Source organism: Physeter macrocephalus, chromosome 10, assembly GCF_002837175.3.
Source record: "Physeter macrocephalus isolate SW-GA chromosome 10, ASM283717v5, whole genome shotgun sequence".
Classification (NCBI taxonomy): domain Eukaryota; kingdom Metazoa; phylum Chordata; class Mammalia; order Artiodactyla; family Physeteridae; genus Physeter; species Physeter macrocephalus.
In genome coordinates, this window is record NC_041223.1 from 4,953,459 (window position 1) to 4,964,126 (window position 10,668).

At 53.9% G+C, this 10,668-nt stretch overlaps 1 long non-coding RNA gene across 3 annotated transcripts; it reads right to left on the bottom strand.

The window, feature by feature from the left end:
- Positions 1-1,113: 1,113 nt before the first annotated feature.
- On the bottom strand, positions 1,114-7,724 carry LOC114487025 (uncharacterized). 3 transcript variants are annotated; one of them, XR_003681599.1, is made up of 4 exons: positions 7,679-7,724; positions 5,993-7,083; positions 4,457-5,476; positions 1,114-3,057 (listed from the first exon to the last, which is right to left on the bottom strand). It is a non-coding gene; the product is annotated as an uncharacterized lncRNA (long non-coding RNA). The 3 variants fall into 3 exon arrangements; XR_003681600.1 differs by lacking the exon at positions 7,679-7,724 and adding an exon at positions 7,169-7,298; XR_003681598.1 differs by lacking the exon at positions 7,679-7,724 and having other exon boundaries at positions 5,993-7,298.
- Between the last annotated feature and the right edge of the window lie 2,944 nt (positions 7,725-10,668).

The window sequence follows — 10,668 nt, forward strand, 5'->3', positions numbered from 1 at the left end:
CCCCTTGTAGTTAGATGCAGCCGTATGAAATGCTTTGGCCAATGGAATATCTGTGAAAGTGATATGAGTGACTTTGGGGGAGAAATATTTAAGAGCTGGCGCTCCAAGATTTTCTCCAAGTTTTCTTCCCCTAGAGAAACAATCATGCTTGCTGAAGCTGATTCGGAGGTGACGTAAGATGGAAACAGAGCCTTCACAAGCGACTTGATGTGCACAAGAAATAAAAGCCACTGAGATTCTCGATGTTGCGTGTTACCATAGCATAAGCTAGCCCGTTCTGACTTATACATTTCCCCCTAGGGTGCTGTGAGATAAATGAATTAGTGTACAGAAGCACTTAAAAAAATGCCTAGCACGTAAAAGCTATATAAACATTTGCCAAAATTACTCTTTCGCACTTATTCTAACAAGTATATTTTTTCACATCTTCACATCCCATAATTGATACGGCATCTCCTATTGTTATCAACAGCAGCATTTGTTTCTGAAAGGTCCACAAAATAGTGGTGCATCTTAGATCCAATGAGATAAACGTTATGACGATGATTTTAGGCGCTAGCGAGTAAAGACCAGAGGCCAAGTTTTAGTATATGTAAGTATTGCGTTCCCACCTCATGGTCCAAATAAAGGTTTTGCAATAGTTTGAGTAGAGCACAGCGGGGGAGAATGAAGTCATCGTATGAAACACAGTAGTGACATGTGCTGAATTTAGCAGAGTGCCTGTACTTAGGTTTGGAGCAGATACATTATTTGGATTCAGTCTTGGTACACACCAACTGCTAACAGTACGTTAGTACCGAATATAATAGTAAATATGCAAGAAAGGACTTTTGGTAAATGCTTTATAAAAAATTATTCAGTATTCTATTTAGGGTGCAGTGATAAATTAATTCTCCTGTCAGAATAATAGATTGGCAGTAAAAAGCAAATGCATTGGGTTGTTTTTTTTTTTTTTCCAGCAAAGCATCAGTCACCACAATAAATTAACGCTAATCTGCATTTTGTTGTTTTTATTATTTTCTCTGTATTGAACTTGCAAATGTGTCTTAGTTCTATAGTTGCATAAGAACTAGAAGTAGAAATTTTTTCTTAGTTTTATATTTGTAGGTATTCATATAATAGAATAATAAACAATCAGGTCAAAACAGGAGGTCTTTCAAAAGGGGTTTATACATTATTTAATTTTAAGAAACTTTGGCCCAAACCATGCAGCCGAACAGCGGTCCTGGGTTTTCTGACAACACTCCTAAAATATTTTCTGTAAAAGAAGTCCTCCTAGACGCGCAAGCAGAAAGAAACCTGGATCTGACAGCCAGGCTGCAAGTTGAAAGACATCCTCCCTCCTCCACCTTCAACATCACCAGACGTGCCCGGGTTCTCTCCCCACCTCAGTGCTGCAGAAGGTCAGGCACCGTGGGCTGAGGTCTGCAGCCGACAGGGGCGGGAGGGGATGGGCAGAGACCAGAGACCACGCCTGACAGGACTTCTAGGAATCAGGTCCTCTGCTTCAAGGAAAGAGACAGAGATGGTGTGAAATTGGCAGCTCCACACAGGCTCCCTGAGCGGTGGGGCTACTTGTGCGGAGACAGCCCCCGTCCGCTGCCGTTGCCCTGGACGTGCAGATACCCCAGCCTGTTTGCGCACCGCCCACCGAGGGCTCCCGCGGGGCCTGCCGGTGCTGCCAGGGGCTGGCGCTGCTGTTGTCACAACCGGCGGAGCATCTGGCCTCACATCCACGGCATCTGTGCTGCCCTTCTTACCACTGGCCCCGGCATTTCCCTCAACCCAGCCGCGCTGCACGCTCCGCTTGGCTGGTTGCACAACCACGAGCAAGGAAACGCATGTTCTTTTCGCCTCCTGATGGGCATTAGGGACCTCAGCTGATCTCTTTAATGAATTAATTAATGGTTTGGAAAACCTGATTAGAAAGGGCGTCATCTTGGCTTCTTGGGAAAATAGATTTTTCAAGGTAAAGAACTGAGAAAACATTCAAATTTGATTATCTGACTCTCTGAACCAACATATGGGTTAAAAACAGTAACTCTTAAGCGAAGAGAATTTAGGAAAGGAATCATCTTCTCCCAGACGTGCAGACGTGGTGGCTACAGAGCTGGAACTGACCCGCGAGTATTCGGGTTCCACCCCCTACTGTTACAGAAGAGACGAGACCTGGACTGGGGAGTCGCCTCTCCAAGGCCGCGGAGCTAAGGGGAGGGGGCAGGGCTCGGAATCCAGAGCTGGTGCTCTTCCCTGACTTGCAGAAAATTTCCTATAGCCGATGGTTCCCAACTATGGCAGCCACACACGACGGACAGACCATCACACGTGGCCCCAGATCTGGGTCATTGGATGCACCAAGCAAACCCACTACGCGGCAGCGTCAGTCAGATGAACTCAGGGCACAGGGTCAAGCCCTGAACTAAGAAAAAGAGTGACTCACTGAAACACACCCCACAAACACGCAAGAATGAGGCTAGGATGCCGCTGAGGGTTGACTCGTGTCCCCAAAAGATCCGAAGTGAAGTCTGAACTCCCAGTAACCGTGAATGTGACCGCATTCCGAAATGGAGTCTTTGTAGATGTAATCAAGTTAAGATGAGGTCATTAAGGTGGGTCCTAATCCCGTATGACTGGTGTCTGCACAAGAAGAGGAAAAGAGACATCGAGACAGACACACAGAGGGAAGATGATGTGGGGACACAGAGGGAGAAGCCATGTGAGAGCAGAGGAGAGACTGGGGTGACGTGTCTACAAGCCCAGGAACACCAAGGATGGCGGACAGCCCCCAGAAGCTGCAAGAGGCAGGAAGGATCCTCCCTGCAGATTTCAGAGGGAGTACGGCCCTGCCGACACCTCGATCTTGGCGTTGGCCTCCAGAACTCTGAGAGAATAAATTTCAGCCGTGCGATTGTGGTACTTCCTTACGGCAGCCTGGTAAGCTAATAGAAGTGGTAAACAGTTTCCTTCAACGACACAGGGCTCACCTGCGTAGTGGTGATTCCAGACTTCTGAACTCTTCAAGGGCAGCGCCAAACACTTCTGGTGTTTGAAAGTATCCTGCAAACATGAAATAATAGAGAAGAGCTGCCCAGACATTCTCATTTCCCTCAGACACCTACGTTCCTTCTAATCACTAGCTGCACCCTCTGCAGACCCCATCCGTGCTCCTGCCGCGCAAAGCAAAATCTCTCCCGGCTCTGTACCCGCTAAGGACCGGGGAGAGGCAGGTGACAGTGACTGCGGACCACGGCCCGGTTCTACTGCCCGGTTATGCTCAGCCCCGCACAGGGCACTCATTCACTCATTCAGCAGACAATTCCTGAGCACCTGCCATGTGGCCGGTGCGGCTAGAACGTGGGGACACCGCAGTGAACGACAGAGCAAGCCTCTCCTGGGGAGCTTGCCTCAGAGACTAGACAGAGAAAGAGGTAACAGACAGAGAGATGAGATGGATAGATGATAGACAGATAGCTAGGGAGAGACAGAGCTGTGCAAGTGAGAAAAATGACAGGTAGTGTTAAGTGTCAGGCAACAATAAAACAAAGTCAACAGCAAAGGCCTACTGTATAGCACTCGAGCTGAGGTCTGGATGAAAACAACAGCTGTAGCCACAGGAAGGGTGGGGCAGCATCCCGGGCAGAGGGCAAAACTAGTTCAAAGACCCGCCGTCGAGAGCACGTGGTGGGTGCCGGGCCCTGCACCGTCCCCAGCCCTCGCAGGTCCAGGAACGCCCCGCTTTGACGTTAAACACGGCCAGGTCACTTCTTTGGGCACCGGCGCGTGATGCGTCACTTCCCCTTCCCACTTCTGCCCAGGTCGCGGGACCCGCGGGAGCCAGACGCCAGGTCCCCGGGGTCTGGTGTAAGCAGAGCCCTCTGGCTCTGCCAGGAGCTGGGACACCTGGGTTCTCGTCCCAGAGAAAAGCACAGGTTCGCTGTTTGAAAGCGCTAAGGCTCGGGATGGTTCATTAGCACAGCCCAGTGTGACCCACCCTTGCCCAGGCAGCAGGCCGGAGGGCGGCCCGGAGTGCCCGGAGCTCAGCACCAAGGAGGGGAGGAGGAGGGGGCGGGGGGCCAGGTCGGGGGAGCCCGCGTGGACCGGCCGGCGTGCGGGGCAGGCTTGCTTTCCGTGCCCTGTGAAGCCGCAGGCAAGTTTTCAGCAAGAGAGTGAACTGGGAGAGAGAGAACAGCAGACAGGAGGAGAGAAGCCAAACATGATGGCCTGAGAGGACGACCCCGGGTCATGACCTCCAGGGTGCACTAGTCACCAGCTCTGTGACCCGGAAGGGCAATTCCGTGCCAGGCTTGATTCACCTTTGTTAACAAGGAGAATAAAATGCCCATATCACAAGGGGCTTGTGAGGATTAAAGGAGTTATAACTGATGGAAGGTGCGTGGCCAAGTTTCAAGCACAGAGTAAGTGCTCAGAAGTGGTGAGCGGTGACCGTCACCCTTACCGTTGGAGGCGAGCCGTCCGGTCCCCAGCCGGTCCCAGAGCTGACCGCAAGGCACTCATCATCTACGTCTGTTCCCTACGTCTGAGCTCGGCTCAGATGGGCCTCCAAGATTCCCCACAAGTGGGGAATAAGCCTTTTGAAAACTCAGCAGTAAATTTAGGAGAGACTTGGAAGCCGCCCGAGCTGCTGAGCAGGGGCCCCGTTCTGAGCCCGGAGAGGTGACGATGGGACAGGCAGTGAGGACGGAAAACCGCGTCGGTAAATTAGTTATCAACAGGCCCTGGGCAGCAGGAGCCCTTGCCCTTTTTCATTCATCAGTTTTGACGAACGCAAACCTACAGTGGACAAAATATAATTAGGGAGTTCATTAAACGGCCACTAAAGAGATGAAAAGCGAAGAAATGCTGCCCAAGAGGGCTTTGGACATCAAGCTCTCCTGAAGCACCGAAGGCTCAATCACCGCCGGGTCAATCCATCCCAGAGGGACTTTAATGCCCAGAAAGGCTCAGCCCTGCTGAGAAGGGGCCCAACGCTGCGACCATGCAGAGGGTGTGGGAGACGGTCAGCAAAAACGGCGATTACCAAGTACAAAAGGTAATAAAACACAGCGAAATGCCCCCCACGCGGATACCACAGCTTTGAGTTTCTGGCTCCTAACTGGGAATCCTCCTGGTAAGTAAACATATTATAAATTAACGACTATTGTGCATTGCCTTTTAAGTGTGTTTTAATTTCTCGGCATCGTTGGAAATCACCCTGCCTCGGTCCCAGGCAGCCCGGGCTTACCTGGATGCTAAGCTGCTACCTAAGGAAGGACATGCCCTGCCTTTGCAAACTGCCATCTCCAACGTGCAACAGACACCTGCTGACCCGTAGCAAATGCTGGCTCTCCTGGCTTCAGGGGGGGGCTCCTCCAGGAGACGTTCCCGTACACAGTGTTCTGGGCCCTAAATGCTGGCTCTCCCGGCTTCAGGGGGGGCTCTCCTCCAGGAGACGTTCCCGTACACAGTGTTCTGGGCCCTAAAAGTAGATGCCCTCAGTTGGCAGGTGACAGGACTGGCGAGGAGGGTGCAGGGTCCGCCAGGCGCCCACCATGGCTCCTGAGTCTCCTGGGCCCCAGAGCCCCTAACAGCAGCCAGAGAGGGTCCTGGGGACAGGGGTGGGGGCACCCTGGTCTGGTTCCCCACACCTGGCATTGCTTGAATCCGTCCCTTCCCAGGTGCTGTCTGCCTTCTCCTCCTGCGGGCGGGGGTCTCCCTTGCCCCTTGGCTCTCATCCCAGGAGCCAGAGCTTGCTTCCCGCTCAGCCTGATCTCAGCCTCTCTGGTCCTGTGTCACCTCCTCTCCTGGGAGGTATGGAGCCCTCAAGGGAAGGTGCCCCCATCGGTGTCCCTCCCCTCTTGCCTGCACCCCGCGCCCCCCGCCTCCCTGGTCGCTGCGGGGGGTCCCGCCATTGATTCCCCTCCGTGGACCACGGGCTCAGTCCCCCCTTACCTCCCCCCACACTGTTCTCAGCCCCTTGTCATCAGGGTCTCACCTTCTGCCCCCAGAGCTGGTCTCGACGGTCACCGCTGACCTTCGAAGCTCCAGATCCAGGGTCTCAGGTCAATTCCTGTCCCTCTGCTGGACCTCCAGAGGCGGCTTCTCCCGGAGACCTCAGGAGCCTGGGACCCTGCCCGCCCCCCGCCCCCGCTGCTCTTCTGGCCCCAGGCCCTCCTCTGAAGGATGGTCTCTAGGAACACGGCAGAGGGTGGGGCTGAGAGACACCAGCAGAAAGGAGGGGACGGGGGGTCAGGTGAGAGTCTCACCAACATGATGGGGGGGTGGTAGTAATGGGAAGAGGAGTCAGGAGGACGGGCAGGAGTGGGCACTGAGGGGCTTGGTTGTAGGGGCACTGAAATCAGATGTGGCCACGTCGGAGCCACCAGCAGGGGCCTGAGGATGGAGGCTGGGGTCCCCCCCACGACTCAGCTATAAAGCAAGGCGGCAGGAGGGCACCTGGCCCTGAGGGAGTCCAGAAAGCCAGGTGTCTTCTTCCGAGGAGGAGGACCCCTGGGGGACGGGGGTCCGAGGGGCCCAGAGGAGGATGGACGGACTAACCCCGCTGAGGAAGCCCCCGTGGGACCCGCGCTCCCCTCCACCCCCCGCCCCGCGGCTGGGCTCCGGAGTCAGGACTCAGTCCCCGCGGAGGCCTGCGGACTCCCTAACACCCAGGCCTGCAGAGGACGAGCCGGGACACATGAAAGTCCACTGAATCCTGTCCCATGCGCAGTCTCCGTCCTCAGGGACATCTGGGAACTCCAGTCCCTCCTCCAACCCAGAGCGGCCGCATGTGGCCAAGACAGAGCAGCTCGCAGCCAGAGGCTCAGCAAACACTGAATCTGTATCAGTCCAAAAATCGGATTTTTAAGACCAAACAGCTGTATGCCATGAAAGAAAGATCATGGAGGGGGTCAGCGGTGGAAAACTACCCATTCAAGACTTCTGCCTCTGTCCGCCTTGAACAAAGGCCAGAAGGACCTTCTCTCTCCTGCCCCGGCCCCGCCCTGCTTGTGTGAATTTCTCACACCCATCCTGAGCCGCAGGTGTCTTTGTCTTGGTGGGTCTCCTCCGCCAGAGGGCAAGTTCCTGCAAACAAAGAGTCCGGTTCATTTTTGTTTGCTCCGCAATATTTGAGCACCTGCATACAGTAGGTGCTCAAAGAGCTACTGACCTGTCCTGAAGCACACCGAACTGAATTAAATGGGATCCTTGTCCAACCCCCTCTAGCTGGCTGGAAGGCCGAGTTGTTCGGCCCCTGTCGGCCTCATTTTCCCTCAAGGAGAGTCTCCCTCCGTCCTTCACCGAAACCCACCCCCAGGAGCGGCCAGCTGGGCTTCCCACAACGCCCGAGGCCTGGACGCTGGGCCGGGGGTCTCCCTGTCCAGCGAGGCAGGGCCGCTCAGGGCTTGGAGCCCTCAGGTGAGACAACACGCTCCAAGCAGCTGAAAAGAGCAAAGGAGGCACGGGCACCGCCCCTCGGCTGCAGGTCAGCCGGAGCTGCCAAGGAGGATGAGAGCAAGTACCCAGCAGCTGTGTTTCAGAAGCTTTGCAGCAAAGTGCAGTTTTCCCAGCGGCCCTGCCGCAGAATTCCTTTCATTTACAAACTCCTGATGTACATTAAAGGCTGGCTGATGAGCTTTGAAATCCGTCCCTCATCAATGGGCTCTTACGCCAGTCCTACCAGATATTTTTGTTGTTGTCGCTACTTCCAAGCATCACTTCCCTGCCAGAAAAAAAAAAAAAAAAAAAAAAAAAAAAAGAAAAGGATGTTTGCTTCAAAGAGACTACAAAACTCACAACTGGCCAGTGTAAATGGCTCTAAATTTAGCAAATACTGTTTACCCAGCCCACGTGCCATACTTCTCCTCCCACCCTTTCCAAGCCTGCCTTGGCCCGGAAGTCAGAGTTTAGCTGGACCGCGGCCCCCCACGCCTGTCCTGGCCGGGCAGGTGCTGGGCGGTGTGCCCACTGCGCATGCGGCAAAGCTGCCCCCCCTCCCCCACGGGCAGTGAACTGTGTCCCCATCCTGCTCGCCTGCAGTGGGTGGAGAGGCGGAAAACATCTGCTTTCCTCATCTGGCATTCAGATTTCAGCGTTCCCTGAAAGACTCCGGGGAGGAGGACAGAGCGTCCTAACTGGCTGGAAACGCCTGCGCGGGCGGGGCGTGTGGACAGCTGGTTCGTCCGGGGGTGAGGGGTGTGAAGGGCTCTGACCACTGGCCGGCAGGCCCAGACCCTGCTCCTCGCCTCTCCCCCGCAGACTGCTGTGACCACTGATTGCTTTTACCCTCCGTGTCAACACGGTAGCAAACGCTGCCCAGGTGCACGTGTTTTGTGTGCAGCAGGTCTGACAGTTTTTTCAAAGAACGCAACGCACAAGGGCACGTGAGCGCGGCTCACGTAACGCCAAGAAAAAAAGAGCCACGGGGTCTTAGGCTTTACGTGCCTTATGGTCAGTTAAGACTTTGAAGCCGGAAGGACTCCTGTCTCCTCCACCACATGCTGCCCCCTTTCAGATGACAGTTCGTCTCATTTCTGTTCATCTGACCATTGCCTATTTTGGACGTGTTCCCAGACGCTCCGACTGCAGCCCCCTATATCTTACATCCCAAGGGTGCTGGGGGCTGGTGTCACAGGGGGCTGCGTGCTCGACACAGGCAGAAAGTTCCCCCTGGAGTTAGTCAATTTCGACAAGCAAACGAGAGCTGGGGCGTTGGGGAGGACACGTGAGCTGCCCCTAACTTGCTACCCAGATTGATTAGATTCACACTCCGGGCCATTTCTCCTTCAAGGATTCAGAAAGAGGGATTGTTCTTCTTGAGCTGATGGAAGTTTTAATTAAAAAAAACAATTGAAAAGTTTAGTTTTTATGGAAGCAGGAAACAGAACAGGAAGTCTGAGAAGTAACCAAAGTAATTAGGGGTTGAGAGATGAAGTAAGTCAGGCGCCAGAAGCGCCTCGTTGGCTACAGCCAGGACCCAGGACCCTCCCATCCCACCCCTCCCCACCCTGGGCCTGGGCAGCACGCCTGTGACTTACAGGAGGTATCTTCAGACACACAGGTTCCGGGCTGAGAGTAGGCTGCTGCCGCGGGCCCGAGCACAGCCCGGGATTCTATTGGTCTCTTGTGTGTGTGCCTGTTTGTTCATTTCCAGGTGACCTGGATGCACAGCCAGGTTGAGACTCGTCTTGCTGATTCTCTTTCCATATCTATGAAATGCGAATGTTGGGCTTTTGTTATTAAAAAAAAAAAAAAGGATTGAAAAACAATTATAAAATACAAGGAAAAATTTTCTGAGCTATTTAAATACAAGGTTTACTTTGAGTATTACTTTGACATTCATTTTATGTGCCATACCAGTGTATGGACAGTCTGTAAGGTCTTTATATAAATAAGGCACTTTATATTCATAATCAAATCTTGAAAGGAGAGGGCCCCTGTAGCTAATTTGTCTCAAAATCAGTTTTATTTATGAGTGGAAAATGATGCTTAGGAGCCACTGGTTTAGACCAGCCTCCACAATGCTGCTAAATTTCAACGACCTGTTGAAAGTATCAGTCTTTCCCTAACCTCCAGTACGTGTTTGTTTGTATGGTGCCTTGAAGAGCTGTGAAGCATCCCGAGTCTGGAGGGGCGTCCTGGGTGACGGATCACGAGCAGCCCTTACGCCTATGCTTCGTACCCGATGAAAAGAATTCCCGTTCAGCTCTGTTGTTTCGGCGGCACTGGGCACTGGGGACCTGGTGGCCCTGCACTTTGAGTTCTTTCCCCAGATGCTCAGACCCAGCCAAGGAAGAGCCCACGGTTGGCAGAGGATGAGGAGATTTGGGGGATCTCTTGCCAAGCGGATTCTGTATTCCCTCCTGCCCTTCGACCTGCCTGGTTGCTGTCAGAGCCAGACTGGAGTGAGTGTCACTGAGAAGAGGAGAAATCGCCTGCTGGAGGCTGCAGCCGATGCCCTCTGCTACAGGAAGGCAGGTGGTACACCTTGTCACGAGGACGTGGACTGGGGTGTGAGGGTGGGGCATGGAGGGGAGTCTGTAACGCCGGGGACAGGAAGTCGGGATGTTACTAGCAACCAAAAGTTTCCTTCGAAGGTTCATGTTTAGTTAAAATTTTTGAAGGAGAGGACAGCGGAACCCCCTGGCTCCCCAGGTGCCCCGAGGGTCTGGGGGGAAGGTGCAGTCAGACTGTCACAGTGAGTCTCTCCCCTCCATCAGCCACCTCAGCCTCTCTTCTTGGTGTCCCCAACATAGGGTCACCTCTTGGGCAGCTGTAGAGAACATTTTCTCCCAGGGGCCCCCCCCGTCAACTGACATCCCTGGAGACATGTTGCTGGAGCCGAGAGCGGGGCCCACAGGCTGCTGTGATGGACAAGCGGTGCTCCCATGGCAGGGAGAGGCAGCAGATCCCTGTCCTTTCTTCGTGGCGAGCTCACCGCTGAGCTGAAGGGAATCAGGCTTGCACCACCCCGCTGGGGTCTCCCTCCCTCGGACCGTGGGGTCGAGGTGTGGAGGTTACCACAGGTCAGACGCCCGCGAGCACTGATGGTGCCCCTGTTCACACCCTTCCCTTGGGAACTTCTCAGTCAGAGAGCTCAAATGCCCGAACATCATGCAAGTCAAACATCATGAAGGTTCCACAGAGAGGCTTGAGTATAGTTAGCCACCC